General features: G+C 50.6%; 1 long non-coding RNA gene across 1 annotated transcript in view; it reads right to left on the bottom strand.

The window, feature by feature from the left end:
- Positions 1 to 4,833, bottom strand: part of LOC116668596 — a 31,790-nt gene extending 26,957 nt beyond the window's left edge. Inside the window, exon 1 of the long non-coding RNA XR_004325801.1 lies at positions 4,721 to 4,833. This is a non-coding gene — a long non-coding RNA (uncharacterized LOC116668596). The remainder of the gene's footprint in view (positions 1 to 4,720) is intronic.
- Between the last annotated feature and the right edge of the window lie 17,516 nt (positions 4,834 to 22,349).

Here is a 22,349-nt window from a genome sequence, read left to right as displayed (position 1 = left end):
ATTTTACTGCCGTGCAGGGCTCCTCAGTATGGATATAGTGCCCTTGGATCAACCACTCTCCACTGAAAGACATCTGTGTACTTTCCAGTTTCAGGGCTGCTATGAATAAAGCTGCAGTGACCACTTGTGTGCGTGTCGTCCTTTACATGAGTTCTCATTTCTCTCAGATAAATGTCCATGAGTGTGACTGCTCATAATGTAAATCCATTATAAGTTTGAAAAGAAACTGTCATTTTATTTTCCAGAGTGGTGGTACCAATGTGCCTTTCCAGCGGCAGTGGGCCAGCTGCTCCGCATCCTTGCCGGTGTTTGGCGGTGTCACTATTCTTTATTTTAGCCGTTCTGCTAAGTGTGCCATGAGATCTCTGCCCCCAGCTGGCTCCCAGCGAAAGTGCTTGAAATGGTTTTCTGGAAAGAGAAAGGAAGGAAGGCAGGCCCCTGCAGAGAAGGCGCACGTCTATCAAACACCCAGGACAGCTCCAGCGGGAAGCCAACTGGTCTCCCTACCTCCCCACTGCTCCCGGAAGGATGAAGAAACCTGTCCGGGATGTCCAGATGCTAAGGGCTGACCGGTGCCCTGGCCAAGAGCGTGGCTCCAGGGCCAGGCCCGGCTGGAAGCCCAGGTCCTCTAGGCCCCAGCCAGCAGCTGCAGGCAAGAAAGAGAGAGGCAGGAGGACCTCAAAACCCCGGGCGCCCGGTCGGCAAATTGAGAATCGTAGTATCATAATACTGTGACATGGTAATACATACCCTATGAGACATAATAATTATAATAATAATATCCTGGGCCCTGAGAGCCAGTGGATGGGGCTGTCCCCCTGCAGAGTGGCCCTCAGAGATATTCTGGGCTCTTCTGTGGGCCAGGGGAAGTCTGAGAAAGACTGTCTGAGGTCAGTACTCCTGGGCCCCAGGTCACCCTCCCACCCTCTTGGAGCCTGGACCCCAGACCTGGTCTGTCCAGGAGCCCAGACAGCAGGCCACCAGGCTCCACTGGCCAGGTCCTGGCTGGGGGAGCAGCAGGGCCGGACCGGGCCTGGCCCACAGGACACATCTGGCAAAATGAAGGTCAAGGCTAGTCCTCCCCAGGGCACGGCCACCCACCAGCATCCAAAGCCCCCCTGCAGGAGTGCCACTGAGCCCCCGGCTGCATTGGGGTCCCCACCCCAGGCAGGCCAGCATGTCCCTCTAGACTCTGCTGCAGCCACTTCCTCCGTGAGCCACACTGGCTCCTGGTTGAACGTGCAAATTAAACCACCACACAGGATGGGGGAGAGGACTTTTCATCCTAACAACGCGTTAGGTGCACGTCCTGCGAGGACAGGACCCGCGTCCTTCCATCGAGTGTCGCTCTGCAGCCCCACAGTCACACCTGGCATGACTCCCGCTCTGAGCTCTCAGCACCACCTCGGCCGTGCATCACGAGTTTCTTGAGAATCACTTGCTTCGTGTGGAACGTTAGGGTAGTTCAGAGTTGTAAATATTGTAAATGTCATAGTGACTCACGATGAGAAAAAACATCGTGTATGTGCAAAACACCTGGCTTGCCAAACACACCTATCAAATCACGGCTTTCATATTATTATTACTGTGACTCAGCCTGAAGTGTGGGTTCTCAAGGTGGGAGGGGTCTCATCAGTGCCCCCTGGTGGCCCCTGAGGGGTAACGTCCCCCCTCCACTTCACCTGAGCCCCTGCAGTAAGCCCACTTCTGCACCCCAGGTGCCCGAGTGCCCTCACTCACAATGACCCCTTTCTATGGGTGAGGAAATGGGGTTCCCTCTGTTCACAGGTGGCAGAGCCAGGACCCACCCTCAGTGACTTCTGGCTCCAGACCCAAGGCCCATCCCACCAGCCTGGCCCTCCCTGTTTGCGGGAGTTCTACGTGGTAGCAATTCGGTTTGGGTTTTTTTAATACAACGTGATGACTGCGTCTTCCATCTACAGCATCACAGAATCTGACACAATGGAAAGGGGAGCAAGAAGCTGCCAAGTCCCGACTCAGAGACGGGCTCGGCTGCTTCCTCGCGTTGGTTGGTTTCTGTTCCACTGCAGCCCTGAGCCTCCTGCCAGGGGCCAGCCTGGCACTGACCCAGACCTGGCCTCAGACACCAGGTCTCCTGTTGTCCACTCTCCTGATCCCAGGGCGAGGGGCTTCTGCTTCCCAGGCAGAGCAGCCTCCAGATGTCCGGACGCCAAGCCCTCTGCCGTCTTCTCCCCAGCACATCATGTCTAAGTTTCTGCCTCACTGACTCAGCCCAGGGCCCCAGTTGCTCCATGAGTCTGCTCCTACTAACAGCCCCTCCTACCAGCCCTCCCAGCACTTTCTGGCTCACTGGGTGGTGGGGAATGGTCCCAGGTCACAGAGGAAATGGCCAAAGGGTAAATGTGGAGACCCTTATAAACTGAGAAACCCACCATAACCATGGAGTCAACATCTGGGGTGGCCCTTGGGGACACAGCAGGTCCCATCCCCAACTGCAGGTCACCCAGAGGATGAAATGACAGCAAGCAGTGACGAGGCACAGGCCAGGGCCCCAGATTTTTTAGCTAACTCGAGAGTGCAGCCTGCTTGCCCCGGAGGAGACCAGACTCATCGACGTGAAATTCCATACAGTTTAATGTTTAACGTATAAACCAGTGCTGTTTACCCACAGTCAAGTCACAGGACACAGACCCAAGTGCCAAGAAGGGTCTGTGACTGCGCCCTGCTTCCCAGTTGCGCTGCCTGCCACAGCTTCACGGATGCAGGAGGCCTGAGACTCCCGGGCCAGAGATAGAGGCCTCTGTTCCTCCCAGCACAGTAAGAGGCTTGTCCCCTGCCCCGAGGTCAGGGGGCGAAGTGGAGCGCCCCTGGTGGGTGGCAACCGTGCAGTGGCCGGTGACACAGCTCCAGAGCCCTGCGCTTAGAAACCCCCAGTCCTGCAAGGGGGCTGCGGCAAAGCTGCCCAACCTCTGCCCCGGAGGGAGATGTCATCTCCACCGTCCTGGTTAGGAAACAAATTTGCCCCGTGTCCCAGAGGGAGACACTTCTTCTATCTTTTGGGTTGTTTGCTGTACAAACATCCTCAAAAACTCACCCACAACAAAGACCACCTCTGCTCACAAGGCTCAGAGAAATGTAGAAGGCCCAAGAAGCTGTAAAAACCCACAAAAGAGAAGTTATAAACTGAGGAAGATGGCATCTAACCACAAGGATAAGGGGCATTTCCAGCTGACTGAGGACAAAAGCCACGATTTTCCCCAGCATTTCCCGTCTGTCTGTGTTTAACGTTATGTCAGGAATCTAAAGAGGTGTCTTGTGCACATGCCCCAGGGAGCAGGGACTGGAATCAGCTTGGAAGGTGTAATTTTTTTGAAAGTGATCCAAAAGGAGGCTGGTTTGGTGCAGGGGATGGAGAGCTGGCGAGAAGACTCCCGGGGGCAGAGCCCACGAAAGGGCCCCCTTCAGGCTCGCTCAGCGTGAAGCGGGGGGTGGACTGGCCAAGAAGTGCCCTTGCCAGGGTGCACACTTCATTCCTTCTGCTTTGAGAGAAGCCTGGGCTGGTGATGATAATGATCGCGACCTAGTTCTCAACCCTCTGAACCCACAGAGAGGTGTGAAATCCCGGGGAGAAAACAATCCGAAAGTCTTGCTTCTTTGGGGCTTGGGAAGCACTCCATGACTCCAGAAAATTCGTCCTGCTCCAGAAGGAAGAGAGAAGCTGACAGAGCAGCACGTTCCTGCGTCTTCTGTGGGTCTGTGTGCCCGGCACTGCGCCAGGTGGTACAAGATGCCACAGATAGAAATGGGGCATCAATTTCTTACTCATTCGCTCATTCGTTTATTCAATAATCAATCTGTTCCTCTGCTGAATAATGAACTCACTCAATTTGTAAAACACTAAGCATTTCTACTCCATAGGTAATTCGAATTACTGTTTTATAGTAAACTGACATAAATATTTTCAAGAAATGCAATGAAAAATTAACATTAATTTTTTTAAAATACACCTACAGATATTGAAAACATTTCTCACTACGTCCTTCCTTCATTTGCTGATTCCACAAAACTTCGCCAAGCAACAGCTGTACCAGGCGTGGTTCTAGGTGCACAAACACAAGAAGACCGCTCAGAAAAGGCAAGCGCTGCAGAGAAAAGAAAACGGAGCCAAGGGACAGACAGTGGCTGGAGGCAGGAGGCTCAAGTCGACAGGTGCAGAGGACGTGACGTGTGAGTTTAGATCTGACCCCAGGGTGGTGGCCCAAGCAAAGAGAATGGCAAATGCAAAGGTCCTGGGGTCTGAAGGACAGAAGAGGCCACTGTGGCGGGAGAGCTGTAAGCAGGCCAGAGGCAAGAAATGGCAGCAAAAAGGCAGAAAGAGGCCAGCTCTGCAGGCTTTTATAAAGAGCACTGGTGACGAGCCCCAAGTGAGCAGAGGTGGGGAACCGGTCAGGATGCTAACCCTGGTTTATGTGAACTCCCCTCCGGCATTAAAGGGACCTGGATGGGAAAGCTGAATGAGAAGCCCAGGCTCAGGTGAAGACTGGGGCACAGGTGGGGGACACTCCCAGCGTGCATCTGGAGCACACCGGGGCAAAGACGTCCTAGACATGGAGGGAAAACACACCAGAATCTTCAAAGTACACCATCCACCTGCAGACCATCACATAGACTGCAGCTACGTATTCAGGAGCCGCGAGCCAGGGATCGGCCTCCCGGAAATCAAAAAGGCCAGACTTACCCATCTACCGGCAAAGTCCTCCTCCCTGTCTCGTCCCAACCCCAGGACTTCTGGCCAGAAGCAGCCTTCGGACCCCACCCGTACTTTTTCACTTGGCTCCACCCACCTGCCCAGCAACGTGGCAGGTTTGGGAGTGAGAGCAAACAGGAGAAGCAGCCAAGCACATCACCTCTAAACAGCACGTGGTGAGACCTCCTGTGTGCACCGCACACGCAGAGACGTCAGGACGTGGCCCTGCGCTCCTGGAACTTGCTATCTGTTCGGAGAGGCAGGCCAGGAGCCTCTAAGATGCATATCATGGGGTCCTCCATTCCTCCACCCTCCAAGCACTGGAGATGGAGTTCAGCACTCGTTACAGGCAGCCAGGCCAGAGCAACACAGCTGAAGGTCAGGGTCAGGGTCGGAAGCCAGGCCAGGGCCAGTACCTGGCCGGAGGAGCTGCCAGAGCCTGGCCACCCCAAGAACACTGATCCCCAAGAAGGCACTAGAGGAGACCCCCAGAACCCCACCCCCACCCCAGGAGGGGAGGCCCCGATGAGGAGGAGTCTCCACTGCCTCCTCCAGGGCTGCTCAGACCCACGGCTCACAGCCCCCCAGGCAGCCTGGCATCCACCCATGTGCCCCCCACCCACCCGCACAGCGTTCTCTCCTAATTTGTTCCTTATTGTTCTCTCCTTAATGAGCCCTTTCCAGCCTGTTGAAGAGCCTGAATTATTATTTCAGTTTTCCAGGAAAATGGCATGCAATTTAGTTGAGTCCTCAGAGGCATGTTCAGCATTCCCCCGTGACCTCCCAAGGCAGGTGTCTGAATTCCTCTGGGCCTCCAGGTCTGAAACGCCGTCAGCTCCCAGCTGAGTTTTCTGAGGAGATCAGAGCAGTCCCCTGCCCTCCTGATTTCTCAGCTGCTTGGTCACACGCTAGTCGTGAGTGGTGGCTGCAAACAACAAACCCCACCCAGGCTGGTTCATGCAGAACAGGCATGTACTGAAAGGGTTCCAGGTCCCTCAGAACCGAAGGGAGGTCTCAGCGAGAGGCCGGAATCCGGACGGCCAGGCAGCGACCACGACGGCTGAATTCACGCACAGGGCGAGGCCCGCATGGGTGCCACAGCTGCTGCTCAACCAGAATCCATGTCACAGCCTGAGGTCCACGGGTTCCCCTTCATCCCTGCCTCCCTCACTCCAGATGCGAAGTCCAGATGGGAATACCTGGCTGCCAAGAGTGGGTCGTGTGTTCGTCCAGCGAGGGTATCCCAGACCCTGACCCCGGCTCCCCAGGCACAAGAAGGGCTCTGAGCTGTGGGAAAAATAGCAAGTGTCCACTGTAGCCGTTGACTGCTCTGTGATGCAAACCCTCCAATGCTCTGTGCTTCTTTAGCAAAGATACACCGAATTGAAATAACAAGTTTGAAAACTATAAACCAGTGGGAAACAACCTGATTATAATAGTAGAAGAAATCTGCATAGGCTGAAATGACCCGAGCCAGCACACGCAGGAAGGTCTCTGAGTGCCCCTGGCTCGAGGGGCAGCTCCGCACCTGAGATGGACAACAGACCAACCAGACCACAGACACTGACTCACAGGAGAGCCAGCTACATCTGGGAGATACCAGACCGGCACGGTTAAATAACCACAATTAAAAAATTCAAGGACAGGGGCGGGGGCGGGTGCTATAGCTCAGTGGCAGAACGTGTGCTTAGCATGTACAAGGCCCTAGGTTCAATCCCCAGTACCTCCATTAAAGTCAATCAATCCATCACCTAATTACCTCCTCCCAACAAAAATTTAAATAATAAAAAATTTTTTCAAGGAATTAAATGATAAGATGCTAAATGTTAGCAGTACACTGCAAAGTATAAAAAAGAAAAACCAAAAAGAGATGACTATGATAACTGTAACTAAAACTTCAGGGGTAGCGTTAGGAGCAGATTAAAAAGCTGTATCTAAGAGAGAATTCGTTAAGAATATAAGAAGGAAGTATCCTAACTGAAAAACGGAGAGAGAAAAAGACAGAAACACAGAAAAGAGCAAAAGAGACGTATTAGACAAGTAAAAAACAGCTTTAAAATATGTGTAACAAGAATCCCAGAAGGAGTGGGGAGAATTAATGGCAAAGAGGCGACATTTAAAGAAACACTTGAAACTGACTAAGGACTCTGACAAAGCCACAGATCCAAGGACGGCAAGTCCGAGCAGCAGAAACACAAAGACGACCAAATCTAGGCATATTACCGTGAAAGTGCTAAGAACAAAGCGACAAAGAGAAAGTCTTAAAAGAAACCAGAAGGGGAGGAAACGTGTGTTACCTTCAAAGGACTGACAACAAGACCAACAACAAACTTGCGTCAGAAACGCCAGCAGCCGTAAGATGTGAAATCGTGCCCCCGAAGTGCTGGAAGGGAACCGCTGACCGCCGAGCAGCCTGCATCCTCCAAAGACGTTCTTCAGAAATTAACGTGAACTGGAAATGTTTCCAGACGACAAGACCAGCGCACACAAACTGAAGAACAACCTTCAGGCAGAAAACGGTCTCAGACAGAAGCGTTGAAATGCAAGAGGAACGAGGAACACGGGCAAGAGTAAACACTAACGTCACACAGCGAGTGGCGGCGGACAGACTGGGTTTCCACGCGGAACCAAGGCAGCAGCCTCCGCCCGCTGGCTGATCACCAGGGAAACGGCCCTTTATAGAAGAGACCTCTGGCCGCGCGCCCCTTAACCCCGTGATCAGAGCTCACACAGTAACAGTGGACAACCAACACCCCGTGTCTTCACGTGTCTCCTGATGTGATGCAACATGACGTCCACAGCATCGCCCTGAAGCAGAACTCCTCTGACTCCCGTCGGGCGCCACGGATCTAACAGACAGCTGGCGGGAAACACTCACGTAGAGGGACAGCATCAACACATAACGGGGACACAGACCACCTGGTGGCTGTGCAGCTCTGCACAGGTGGCTGAGTTCCTTCAAAATGTCAATGGCATTTTTAAAAAGGAGGAGGAGGGGAGGTGGAAGAATGGCTCTGGACAAAAAGAGACCCAAGAGACATGGGAAGGGGGGCTCTTGTTCGGATGCTGCTTAGGACAGAGAAGGTGTGAGAGACACTTGGGGACAACCAGCAAAAGCAAACCTGGACTGTATACTGGGTGATGTTGGAGTCGCGGTTAACTTCCTTTGTTATAATAATGGTCTGATGATGACGTGGGAAATGTCCATACTTTCTAGAGACACCTACTGAAGTACTTAGGGGCAAGTAACGACCAGACTTTAAAATACTTCAGCCAAAACAAAGTAGGTAGCAGATGTGTCAGAGTGTTAGCAACTGTTTAAATCAAGGCGATGGCTGTGTTCACTGGACACATCACTTCTCTCTACTTCTCTGTATATTTACAATTTTTCATACTAAAAAATTAAGTTTAGGAATAACCAAAGGGAAAAAAGCATAACAGCATCACCCTAACAGGGCTGTCAGGGGAATCGGAGCTAATGAATAAAAAGTGCTTGTCCCTGTGCCCGACATGTGGTCATTAACCACTACCGGTCCTTAGTAATTGTTTCTCAACCATTTCTCAGTCCTTTCACTGAAGGGCAGAGTACAGCAAGAATATTAACAATTAAGGAATGAAAAGGCCACAGAGATAGAGGCTTTTTTAATGTGCATAACTGGATTTGGGTGGAAGGCTGCGTCCTGGTGCGTGTGTACTTTTCTCAGGGAAAAATCCTGAAATCGTGGTCTCCTGCAGCCGGGAATGGGCAGCGCCAGGAGGTGGCTCTGGGGCACCCTCTAGTGGTGACATGCGGGAACTGTTATCTTCTCAGCAGCTGAGCCTTAGGAGTGGAAAACGCCATCTCTTCATGGAATGTTGATGGATGTCATTTTCCAGGGTTGGTACTGGAGCTCTGTGGCTCGATGGGCCTCTTTCCCAAGAACTGTGGGTGGCCTGCCAGCCCCTCGCTGACACCATGTCGTAAAACAATTCAGAGCAGCACAACATGGAGGAGAAAGGCCACAGCATTGCTGGGGATGCAGCTGGCATTTGGGGGCCTTCTGGGGCTTCTAGCGAAGTGACATCACTTGAAAACACGGCAGTGATGAGAGCTGCTGACCCGTTTCCGGAACCGCTGTCATTCGCTCGAGGCAACGTCTCCATCCCCAGAGACTGGCAAGCTGACATCTCATCAAAGACAACCAGAAGATGACAGATGCCCACACAGGCTGCTTGGAGCTGAGGCAGCAGGGTGACACCAACGGGAGATGGTTATGCTCATAATAAAAACAACGGCGGCGTCCACGGGCGAGCCTTCGCTAGGGGCCAGGCCCGTATTCCACAACTGACATGGCCTTTCTCACTGCTGCCTCACGACAGCCACATGAGGGGAGCATCGCGATTCATCCCCCTACAGCGGGACACACCGAGGCTGGGAGAAGTTAGCGCACTTGCCCAGAGTCACGTGACTGCAGGCGGGCGCGGTGGCTCCTGGGTCCCGGCCTCTTTGGCTCAGAGGCGTGTCTATAATCACTGTGCCTCTTATGACTGAATTTCTCCTCTTCAGCCTCATGTTCCCTACTCAAAGAATCCTTAAGGAAAGAAAATAGTCATCCTGATACAAACTACTATGTGCAGGACAGAGGAGCCACCAGGCCCTGCTGCACAGCACAGGGAAGCGTGTCCAGTGGCTTGCAGTGACCTGTAATGAAAAAGAACGCATCTATATAACTGAATCACAGCCCGGTTCAACCCAGCTTTCTGGGGTAGGAAAGCAGCAGAGATAAAGGGGAAGCTCTATGACCAGGACCGGATCATTCCAGGGCACGCTCCCTGCGGAATCTAGGCTTCGTTGAAAGTCCTAGAGACTATTTTTAGTGAGTTGTGACGGAGACCTACTGAGGTTGCAGGGTTTTTTCCTCCCATTTTGGGGGGATATTTATGCTTTTCTATTCTTTTCGTCTCTTCCTGCTCTGTCTTTTACACTCACTCATTTATGAAAATCCTTACAAGCATCATCTACTGCCGGCACCACCAGGCACAGGAGACACCGTGGATCAGGACTGACATGCTATCCTTGAGCAAATTCAGTAAAGTTGTAGGATCAACACACAAAAATCAGTTGCACTATATTAGCAATGAAATATCTGAAGAAGAAATGCAGAAAACAGTCCTTTCACAACAGCATCAAAAACAATAAAATACTTAGGAATAAATTTAACCAAAGAAGTAAAAGATCTGTATACTGAAAACTGTAAGACATTGATGAAGGCAATTTAAAAAGACAAAAATAAATGGAAAGAAATTTCATGTTCATGGATTGGGAGAATTAATACTGTTAAAATGTCCACATTACCCAAAGCCATCTAGAGAGTCAACACAATCCTTATCAGAATTCCCATGGTATTTTTTACAGAAATATACAGAACAATCCCATTATTTGTGAGGAACCACAAAAGACCTTTGAATACCCGAAGTAATCCCGAGAAAGAAGAACAAAGGCAGAGGCATCACACTTGCTGGTTTTGAACTATACATCAAAGCTACAGTAATCAAAACACTATTGCACTGGCACAAACAGACACACAGGCCAGTGGAGCAGAATAAAAAGGCCAGAATAAACCCCCACACATGCAGTCAAATAATAATCTACAAGGGGGCCAAGAACACTCAAGAGGGAAAAGACAGTGTCTTGAATAAATGGTGTTGGGAAAACAGGATAACCACAGGCAGAAGAATGAAATTGGATTCCTACGCCATACACAAAAATAACTCAAAATGGATGAAAGATTTAAACATAAGACCTGAAACCATAAAACCATGAAAATCCTAGAAGAAAGCAAAGAGGGAAAGCTCCCTTATATGGGTCTTGGCAATGATAATCATATTGCAATGTATAAATTTATCAAATCAAAAAAGACAGAGAAAACTATAAAACTCAGGAAAAAACACAGAAGTAAATATTCTTGACTTTGGATTTGGCAAAGGTTTCTTAAACATTAGACCTAAAGTATAAGCAACAAAAGAAAAAAATAGAGAAGCCAGACTTCATCAAAATTAAAGACTTCTGCACTTCAGAAGACACCATCAAGAGAATGAAAAAATAACCCACTGAATGGGGAAATTATTTTGCATAGCATATATCTGATAAGAGAATCATATCTAGAATATATAAGGAACTCTTATAACTCAATAACAAGAAGACAAATAACTCAGTTTTAAAATGGGCAAAGGACTCAAATAGACATTTGTCCAAAGAAGATACACAGATAGCCAACAAGCACATGAAAAGGTGCTCAACATCCTTAGCCAGTAAGGAAATGGGAATCAAAACCACACAGTGAGATACCATGTCACACACACTAGGGTGTCTAGAATAAAAAAGACACACAGTAGCAAGTGTGAGTGAAGATGTGGAGAAATTAGAGCCCTCATAGGCTGTTGGTAGGAATATAAAATGGTGCAGTTGCTTTGGAAAACAGACAACGCTTCAAAATACTAAACACAGAGTTACTATTTGACCCAGCAATTTCACCCCAGGGTACGCGCACGAGAGAGATGGAAACACGTCTCCATACAAACACTTGTACACGAGCGTGGGCACAGCAGCATTATTCATAACAGCCGAAAACCAAAGGGAAAAGACCCCAACGTCTATCAACTAATGAATGGATAAATAAAACGTGGTTTATACTTTCCATAAAATACCACTCAGCAACAAAGAGAAGTGAAGGGTTAATACACGTCAGAACATGGATGAACCTTGAAAACATTCTAAGTAAAAGAAGTTATTCACAAAAGATCACACAACTGTGTGATTCTTTTTATATTAAACTTCCAGAATAAACAAATCCATAGAGACAGAAAGTGAATTTAGTGGACCACAAACTTCCAGTTATAAAATGATACATCCTGGGATGTCATGTGCAGCATGGTGACTACAGTTAACAATACCGTCTTATATACTGGAAAGTTGCTAAAAGAGTAGCTCTTAAAAGTGCCGAACACAAGAAACAACCACGGTAACTGTGTGGGGTGACGGACGTTACCTAGACTTATGCTGGTGCTCATTCTGCAGTATATACAAATGTCAAATCATTCTGCTGTACACCTGGAACTAATAGAATGTTGCATGTCCACTATATCTCAATTCAAATAAATACATAAGTGGGATTCACAGGCAACCATACTTTTAAAGAAAAAAGTAGAATAAAGAGAAAGTAGATTAGTGGTCAGCAGGGCCTCAGGGAGATGGGAGGGTTGCAGAGTGAGAGGTAAGGGGTAGGGGGGTTCCTCTGGGGGTTGTGCTAAAATTGTGGTGATGGCTGTGCAACTGTGTGCATATACAAAACGCCACTGAAGTGGACATTTAAATATGTGAGTTGTTTGGTATATGAATTTTATTTCAATAAAGTGGTTACGAAGGAGGAGAAGGGAGGGAGATTCATGCCCATCCCAGACCCCCTGAGAGTGAAGACATGAGGGTCCTGCCGGCCTTTGCTGGGTAACGAGCCCTCGCGCCAACACCCTGGCTCCAGCCGCGGCTTACTCCCAGCGTGACAGTGGGAGCCAGATTGTATCTGCCACTGTCCCTGTCCCCCAGGGGCACGATTTTGACCTTGGCCCCCGACAGCATGAATTACTCTTGACAGAGCATGACTTTTTAACCTCCCCTTGATCAGAAGTGGATCCAGACCGTCCTGTGTCCAGGAAGTCTTCCTCTTGGCTGGAGGATTATGTTGCTGCAGGTGTCACCGGCCGCATGTTAATGTCCCACGAGGTGGCAGTGTTGTCCCAGCCCAACACTCACACATGGCCCTGTCCTAGGCTCTCAGGTAGCACAAGGGATGAAAACCAAGTGGATTCTAGATTTCTGCCTCTGGAAACTCACGGGCCCAAGTTTCATTTGAATAAATGATTATGAAGTAACAATTAAACTATGACTTGAAAGGGAGAGAACTGAGATTACTTAAAAAATTGTAAACAACTCTCCTTTATCAAACCTTCTTACAAAAATGCGGTGAGAAAAACAAACGTCCCTTTCAAGAATGAAAGAAACCTTCTTACAAAAATGCGGTGAGAAAAACAAACGTCCCTTTCAAGAATGAAAGATCTCATTTCAATACTGTCTTTGGACTGGACTGACCCCACGCAGTCTGGAGCCACCCGTCTCCCTTGGTCTTTCTCTTCCTGGGCAGAAGGAACTCGGAAGAGGGCCAAGTAGCAACGTGGCCAAGAGGCAGGCGCCTCCAGAGACCTGGACTTGAACTCTGGCCCCACCACCCATCAGCTGAGCAGTCTTCACTCGCCTCCATGTGACGAATTTCCTCATCTGTAGGAAGGAGAATGGTTCTATCTCCCTGCGTGTTTGCAGGGCACTTAGAACAGTGCCCGGCAGATCACACATCCTCAGGAACCGATGGCCAAGTACTTGGCAGTTCTCAGCTCGGGGTGCTCCCTGCCACCTTCTCAAGAATTTTTTAAATTATTAACCCCAAATGCAAATCAAAATCATAATGGGGGGGAAGCTCTGCTTTGCACGCAGAAGGTCCTGGGTTCAATCCCCAGTCCCCTGTTAAAATAAATAAATGAACTTTAAAAAACCTAATTACCTCCCCCTGCCAAAAAAAGGGGAAAAAAGAAAGAAAAAATTATTTTAAAAAATCATGAGATAATCACCTCACATTCACTAGGATGGTTATCATCAAACCAAAAAACACACAAACAGAAAATGACACGTGTGGGTGAGAAATGTGGAGACACTGGCATCCTTGAGCATGGCTGGTGGGAATGTAAAACGGCACAGCCGCTGTGGAAAATGGGACGGCGGGTTCCTCTGTGTCACACAGGGAACAGCGACAGGTCCAGCAGCTCCACTCCCAGGTACGTACTCACCAGGTGGACAGCAGGGGCTCAGTGAGGCGTCTGAGCAGCCATCCTGCTGACAGCAGTATCCACAACAGCCAAGAGATGGAAACACCCCAAACCAACAGATAAATGGATAAACAAATGTGGGACAGACGTACGATGGAATATGATTCAGCCTTAGAATGGAAGGAACTTCTGACACACGCCACAACGTGGATGAACCCTGTAGACACGCTGGCCGAAGCAAGCCAGACACTAAGGATATCGTGTGACTCCACTGGCATGAGATACCTACAGCACTCTATCCGCAGAGACAGGAGAACGGTGGCTGCCAGGGGCTGGGAGGAGGGGGCAGGGAGAGGTGTTGTCTCACGGGGAGCCAGCTTTGCCAGATCAGAGGAATTCAAGACACGGGAGGTGGTGATGGCCGTACAACAGTGAGTGTGCACTTAATGCCAAGAACAGTAGACATAAAAGTGGTTAAAATGTACATTTCATGTCCTGTACATTTCACCACAGCTTTTTAAAAGCTTACTTTTACAAATTTTCAAAAAAAAAAAAACATTAAAAAAGAAGAAACAGAACAATAGAATTGACATTTCTAGGCTAGCAGCTCTTTATAAAACCTCCCTAAGAATGATGCAGTGGGGAGCTGAGAAGTTCACAAGTGGGATAGTCCTTCTGAGAATGAACGAGCAGAGAAGGGAAAGGCCTGGAAATCTGGAAATGAGCCACTGCAAATTATATCCTGGATAAAGATGAACGCCACCTCCTAAGGGGACACGGCTGCTCAGAGGGTTTACATTCCAAATAAGCAAGTTCACAGGCCCAGCACGATGGCTCGAGCTGGCCTGGGCCCCAGATGAACACCCTGGCCCTTGCCCAGCTCATCCCCTTGGTCTCTGAGCACCAGAACCATGAACTGACCCCTCCAGGCCTGGTGGCCTCCAGGGGTCACGGAGACACGGCTCTGCGGTGACTGCAGTTACCCCAGGAGGGCGCAGAGCTGCTGTAAGAAACTCACCCTCCCTCCCTGGGCTGCTCCCCGGCAGAGGCAGCCCAGCACTGCCCGTGTGGCCTGCTGGACAGCCGATCAGAGGACAGACTCCAAACAAGTGTCTAAAGTTCATGGTGACGGGGCTACAAAAGGGCTATCCTAGAGCAGGAGGGTGGCCTGAGCCCCGCCCAAGACCCCCCCAGTGGTTCTGCCGGGCTCCCACTACCGGCCCATCCAAGGCCATGGGAGCCAGGTTGGAGGTGACACTCGTATGCAGAGTTAAAAGTTCTCTCCCAGATCTTCCGTCACACACACGCACCCACGTGCACACACACTCATCTCCCATGCACACACGCATGCACACGCGCACGCACACACGCGCCCACACAGACACAGTGCCAGTGGGAATTTACATTAGTAGAAGATGCAGGACCGAATCACCATGCTGTACCCCAGAAACTAACACAACATTGTAAATCAACTGATCTTCAGTTTAAAAAATTAATTTAAAAAAAGAAGATCGATGGATGACATAGTAAATACCTGAAAAGGCAGTGTTTGCAGACTCTGGGAAAATACTCAAAACTAGTTCTGCTAAACCACCTTGTTTTCCTCTGGGAACAACAGCGATGCCATGATGCTACAGAAATGCCCCAAACAGAAGCCGATGGGAGGCCAGGGGATGCCTGTCCAAGACGCTGCTTCTGGACTCCTGCAGCGCTAGAACTCCAGGGCGGCCGGGAGAAGAGCCGTCACTAGACAAGCCCCCGTGCCTACAGCCCCGTTACTTAATTAAATGACCGCTTTACTGTGCCTAGAGCGAGCTGTGAGGCCAGTCCAAGTCCTTCCAGCTTTATGGGGTCTGCGGGCTCTTTACAAGTTTCCTCAGCTCCCAAGTGTCGAATTGGGGCTGTACTGACAGATAAAGGACAAATCGGGCTGTTGGGATTGCAGCCTTTCCCTGCGATATCTTTATACTGCGCTGTAAAAGCCTATCAGACTTAATTTAAAGAGTGAAAACTGTTGACATCTCTTCCAATTGCTAATCTTTAGGAAACAATGAGTGGAATATTATTTGAAATGAATAACTGCTCACTTTATTGGCGAGTAGTAAAAACCTAATAGTTGGCAAAACAATAGGTGTTTACTCTTCAAGATAGTCAGGTTTATTGGCTCGAGCACTGAGAGCGCTTACAGTCCGCTCTGCCTGTCTTGGGGTTTCACCCGGCGAGAGCATCGCAGGTTTTGTTTGCTGTTGTTACTCTTGTTGTCTTTTTTTTCCCCCTCTTCTTTCGTTCTTTCTTTCTCCCCTCCTCGGATATGAGGCAACAAGACATAGTATCAGATGTGGCATACCTTCCATTTAACTGAAAAATATCCTTTGAGGGACAAAAAAAAAAAAAAAAGGCTAGTCAGATGCTGGTTCTTAAATGCTGGAGAGTCCCAAAGTGAGAGTTTTGGGACAGGAGGCGGGCAGAGACGTGACCAGGGCTGGGAGCAAGTCTAGTGGGTGTGGGTGTCCCTGCTGTGCACACACACACTCACTCACACACACACTCCACAGCAGGACTGGAGGAGGCTGCTGTCTGCCACCACATTTTGTCCCCGTGTCCCTCGTCTGTTCCCTCCACTTCCCTGGGAGTCCGGGAGCACCTGGCACAGAGACACTTAATAAACACTCAGAAAACGAGGTGGTAAGTAGGCAGACACTGAACCAGAGAACTCATGTGTATTACAGCATTTTGAGAACAGACTTTTTTGTGCTAGTGACACCTGATTCATCTCTCTTTAGCCTCCCCATCCTTGACCAGGACCTCTGTGAACGGGGTGCACTTCATGCTTCCGTGGCTGTTTCTACAGGACAGATTTCACTGCCATGCGTCAGTCACAGCGAAACACTCACAAGTCCCAAGAGGGGAGGCGAGCCGCTGCCCGTGCACTGGACCTGGCAGTGCCTGTCAGCTGCAGCCATTTGTTCGCAAAATAAGCTCTCGTGCCTTCCCCGCTGCTCAGGAGAGGAGAGGAGTGACTGCTCCATGCTGAGGCCAGGGCTCCTGGTCTGCACACCACAGGGGTGGGGTCCAGGCCTAGGCTTTTGCTGTGTTAGGTAGTTAGCTCCGCAACTTGACTCTAAAACGTTCCCTGCCCAGCAGCTGCGGAGGGGCGCCAGGAACAGCCCTGGTAACGAGCGCCCCCGAAACTGCAGGTGCTCGAAATGACCCTGTCCTGAGGCCACTTTTCTCTGGAAGCACCAGAAGCAGGCGGGGTTGCCTGTTTGTTGTGAAGCCCCACTTTGGGTTCTGAGCTCCTACGGGCAGGCCTGAGGCCCCGCGACCCCTCCAGTGGCCCAGCCCATCTTGGAATCAAGGACAAATATCACCTCTGCCTGGACACTGAGGTGGAGCCCAGGCAGCAGGGCCCAGCCTCTCCTCGGCTCAGGCTCCCTGCTGCTGCCTGTGAATCAGCCCCGGGGTGCCAGGCCCGAGTGCAGAGGGTGGCGAGGCCTCTAGACCAAGCCCCCGCGGCCAGGCCTGCGATCACTCACCCCAAGAGAGGCTCCTTATCTCCTGAACTTTCAGCCTGCTAATTCCAACCAAGGTCCATATCACTTCGCTTTAGGCAATAAAAGGAAAAAAAAAAACTTTATCTCCTGTGGCCAGACCCAGTCTCTCCTCGATGACTCCTCTGTGGGACTATTTCCTTGTTTTCTGTGTCCCTGTCTCTCTGGTCAAGGCCAGCCAAAGATCAAGGCTCGCCCAGTGGCCTGAGGACTTGGCCTCGTCACCAGGCCAGTCAGAAGGCCCTGAGTCCAGTTACTCACAGGCGGGACTCAGGGTCACTGCCAAGGTCGGGCACAGGTGCACAGAGGAGTGCCAGCCCCTATGCTCCCAGTTCCTTGAATAATGAGGCGCCCGTCCGCTGGGATTCGAGACGCACTGACGTTACCTAAGGAAATCCCTTTTTAGGCGAGATTGGGGCTCTGCAAGGTCCAAGAGGATTAACACCACAAGAAGCCATCATCTGACTCTGGGTGGTACTTGGAGCCCCAGGGTGGCAGCCGGACCGCAGTCAGGCTGGGGTAAGCCCACCCCTGCTGCCATCTGCTCCGCCTGAAGACGGTCCGTGTGCTGCGACAAGAGGGAAAGGGCCAATGTCACTTCTTCCCAGTGGCCCTGAAAGAAGGGACCAGATGGAGGACAAGCCAGCTCTGACAGGCACGTGGACTCCACGTCTGGGAGCTGTGCCCCTGACCAGAGGCCACAGCTCGGACCAGCTGGCGGACGCATGGGAAGGGTGGCAAGGGGAGGAGGGGAGCCCCAGAGGTTACTCCTTAGCACGGCAGCCCCAGAGATGCATCCTCAGAGAGAAATGGCCCCGTGGCTCCGCTGCCCCACTGCCAAGCCCCCCTACTCCACCCTTGTGCCTCCCCTAAAGCAGAAAAGGCCTTTCCTACTGGCCCCTATCTGTGAAGGGAACTCCCTGCCAGGACAGAGCCGCTCAGACACAGGCTACACCCAGGGACCCCCTTCTCGGGGTGGCACCTAATAACAGCAGGTTTCAGCTGCCTCCACTGAATCATGGTGTGGCAGTTTTACCTTCCACAGCAGCAGCATCACGTGGCCACACGCGACACCACCTCTGCAGAAGATAAAGGCCCCACAGGAGCTTCTAGAAAAAGTGTTTCACTGAGCCTACCCAGGCAATAGCAATAAAAGCAAAAATAAACAAATGGGGCCTATTTAAATTTGTAAGCTTCTGCACAGCAAAGGAGACCATAAGCAAAACAAAAAGACAACCTATGGAATGGGAGAAAATATTTGCAAATGATGCAATTGACAAGGGCTTAACTTCCAGAATATATAAATAGCTCATATAACTTAATAACAAAAAAACAAACAAACAACCCAATCCAAAAAGGGCAGAAGACCCAAACAAGCAATTCTCCAATGAAGACATACAAATGGCCAAGAAGCACATGAAAAAATGCTCAATATCACTAATTATCAGAGAAATGCAAATCAAAACTACAATGAGGCATCACCTCACACCAGTTAGAATGACCATCATTAAAAAGTCCATAAACAATAAATGCTGGAGATGGGGTGGAGAAAAGGGAACCCTCCTACACTGCTGGTGGGGATGTAGTTTGGTGCAGCCATCGTGGAAAACAATATGGAGGATTCCTCAAAGAACTAAAAATAGACTTACCATATGATCCAGCAACCCTACTCCTGAGCATATATCCAGAGGGAACCTTAATTCAGAAAGACACCTGCACCCCAATGTTCATAGCAGCACTATTTACAATAGCCAAGACATGGAAACAACCTAAATGTCCATTGACAGATGACTGAATAAGGAAGTTGTGATATATTTATACAATGGAATACTACTCAGCCATAAAAAAGAATAAAATAATGCCTTTTGCAGCAACATGGATGGACCTGGAGATGATCATTCTAAATGAAGTAAGCCAGAAAGAGAAAGAAAAATACCATATGATATCATTTATATGTGGAATCCCCCCAAAAAAGACAAACTTCTTTACAAAACAGAAACAAACTTACAGACAAAGAAAAACAAACTTATAGTTACTGGGGGAAAGGGGGTGGGAAGAGATAAATTGGGAATTGGAGATTTGCAGATACTAACTAATACACATAAAATAGATAAACAACAAGTTTATACTGTATAGCTCAGGAAACTACATTCAGTATCTTCTAGTAACCTATAATGAAAAAGAATATGAAAAGGAATATATGCATGTATATGCAGGACTGAAACATGATGCTGTACACCAGAAATTGACACAACATTGTAAACTGACTACACTTCAATTAAGAAAACAATAATAAATAATTTAAAAAAAAAAAGAAAAGAAAAAGAGAAGTGTAGCCTTGAAGAATGCCAGTCTTTAAAGATGCCCAGGGGACCAGAGGACCAGAAGGGGCGGGGGCTGGAGAGATGCCCAAGTTTGCCTGTGCTGGCTCCTCGGCACATGGCGGTCCCCACATGGAGACTCGAGTTGCGGCCAGGGAGAAAGGGAGGGCAGGACAGCCAGTGCAGGTTTGGGGTCCTGTCTTACACATCTCGCTGTCTCCTCACTCGGCAGCCAGAGTATCCACTTCCGGTGCTGATTCTGCCAGAGCATTAATGATGCTGTAAAATAATAAGGCTCGAGACGGCCGCACGAGAGCAAGCCCTTGATAAAAGGGAGATTTACAGCCACATCCATCAATTTAATTATCTTTTACTAGGGTTTAAACTTAGCAGTAAGACTAATCTCTATTTCGCACAGTTTACAGGATCTATGGACACTTTACAATCTTCCTCTATTCACAAGTGTCAAATTATGGCAATATTGATAAAACGGTGGAGGAAACAGCGAGGGAGACAACCCCAGAACTGGCTAATATGCCTTTTACTGCACCGTAAAAGCCTATTGCTTACTCTGATTTGGGGGTGAAAATGTGTGGCCAATAATCTGAGTTGATAATGTTTCGGAAACAATAGCACAGATAATAAAAGCTGCCTTCGACACCCCAACCCAGCCCCAGTCTGAGCGCAGCCTCCTCCTCGGACTTGACCGTAAAAAGCCGGGGCACGGGGCCGAGGAGGAGGCCACGCGGCCATCGGCAGCCACCGCTCCCTGCTCTGCCGAGAGCGGGCCTGGGAGGCCTGGGAGGCCTCGGGCGGCCGCGCAGCAGCAGGAAGCCAAGCGGCCCACGGCCCGGGCTGCTCTGCTCCAAGCTCCCCGCTGCCTACATGGGCTTCCTGCAAGTAGCCAGTCTTCCAGAAAGCCTGCGGGAGTCTGTGGTCAGCACTTGTCAGGGGAGAGAAGGAATAAGCAGCCCAGAAAAATCCTGGCCTTGGAAACTGGCCCGCAGACCACCCCCAGCCAACGGTGCGGCCACAGCACAGGGCCCCAGGGCTAGTGTGGTGCCTCTGAGCCCATCGCCCCCAAGGAACTGCCACCCGCACCCAGGAAACCGGGCTCTGTCTCAACCACTCCCTCTGGCTGTTGGGCCAAACACCCTTTGAGTGGTGGTCACTTTAGGTCCTCTCCACCGAGAACACAGCATCAAACCCTTTGGTGCTTCCTGGCCTGACCTGCTTGGAACTGAGACCACCAGGCAAACACGACCCTGCTTTCAAACAGAGGCTCCCTACAGGTGGATGGCACTCATCCAGGATGTTGGCTGGTTCCTGGTGGAAAGGGGAGAAGGCCTGTGCCCACCTCTCAGCCTCCAGAGCTTCACCAGGGCCCTGTGTCCCACGGGGCTCCCTGGGAATGGCTCGACCCACAGTGCCTCAAACTCCGGGCAGGCAGCCCCAGCCCGCACCATGCTTTAGAAGGCACCGTTTCTCAAGGCAATTTCGATCCAGTGCCCCATGCCCACTTCAAGCGCTGGGCCCAGGCTGGAGCTCAGGTCGGGGAAGTACTGAGCTCCCAGCATGGAAAGTCTGTCTTGGAGTTTATACTCCAGTCCCGCAACCAAGCCTTTTGGTCCTTAATTCTATTTCTCTGCCTGAGTCCTGATCCACGCAGGGAACGGTGGCTGGGGACATGAGGACAGAGTGATGGGAGAGAGAGGGAGCCGGACCCCACCCCACAACACACAGCAATCCCACCAGCCAGCCTACTGAGGACAGCCTGGGGCATCCACTGTCCCCACAACGCCTCCAAAACACTCTCCATTCTGCTGTGGGTGCAAGACCCTTACAACCACAAACCCTAATCCTTTCCAAACAGGGGACCCTACCAACCACAAATACAACATCATCTTGTGAACAGAGACCACTCACGGTACAAAGAAATAAGCCCCCGAAACTTCTTTGAGCCACAATGATTTGATTTGCACGATGGAATTACCTGTCTTCTCCAAGAGCCTTTATGAAAATCACAGGAACATGTACTATTACGGAGGCTCTCTATAAACTGTAAAGTGCTATGACAGTGGCAACAATAGCAGCGTCATCTAACTCGTGACATGCCAGGCGCCAGGCTCAGTGACTCACACGCATTCACTCCTTTGAAGAACTTCCCCTCAAAACCCTATGAGGGGATCCTCACTGTCACCCCATTTCCATGGAGCAGAAACAGGCTGGGAGAGGCTGAGGGACTGGTTCAAGGTCACGCAGCTGGTACACAAGAGGTGGCCTAACTCAAGCGCTACTTGGGAAGTGAGGGGCAGGGGCCTTCGGGCTGGGATAACGGTAGTGTGATCCGGGGGAGCCGGCCAGCCTGGTGGCCGCAGGGGCCTGGGGTCAGACGGGCATGGGAACCGCTGGGGAGGGGAGAGCCAGCCCTTTGGCAGCACAGCCTCCAGGACCAAAGTATCCAGACGCGATCCACTTCCGAGCTCAGAAGCTCCAGAGCCGAACCAAGCAAAGTGAGGTAGTAGCCCAGACTCCCTGCACCCTGAGGCACTGGTGTCGAGGGTGTGCAGTGGGGGCTGGGCGCAGGGCAGAGGGTCCTCTCACTCAGCAAGGCAAGGGGACCCGTCCAAGGCCACACTGCAGAGGACAGGCTAGATGCCAGCTCTCTCCCCTCCCAGCTCGGGGCTCACCCACGGCCCCAGGCCGGCCTGTGTGAGGTGTGAGCCGCCCCCGCCCCAGCCCAGTCGGGGGAGCCAAGCTCAGGCGTAGCTTCCAAGGCCACTCGGGCTTGTGCCGCCCAGGAGTCTGCACTTTGAACAGACGCACACCTTCCCCACGCCCCCCGCCCGCGCTCCCCAGGAGCGGAGTGCCCCCAGTGCTGTCTTTGGGGGGCTT

Source organism: Camelus ferus, chromosome 14 (assembly GCF_009834535.1).
Source record: "Camelus ferus isolate YT-003-E chromosome 14, BCGSAC_Cfer_1.0, whole genome shotgun sequence".
Taxonomy (NCBI): Eukaryota; Metazoa; Chordata; class Mammalia; order Artiodactyla; family Camelidae; genus Camelus; species Camelus ferus.
Note: the sequence above shows the minus strand (reverse complement) of the source record. Positions and strands in the feature narration are given on the sequence as shown.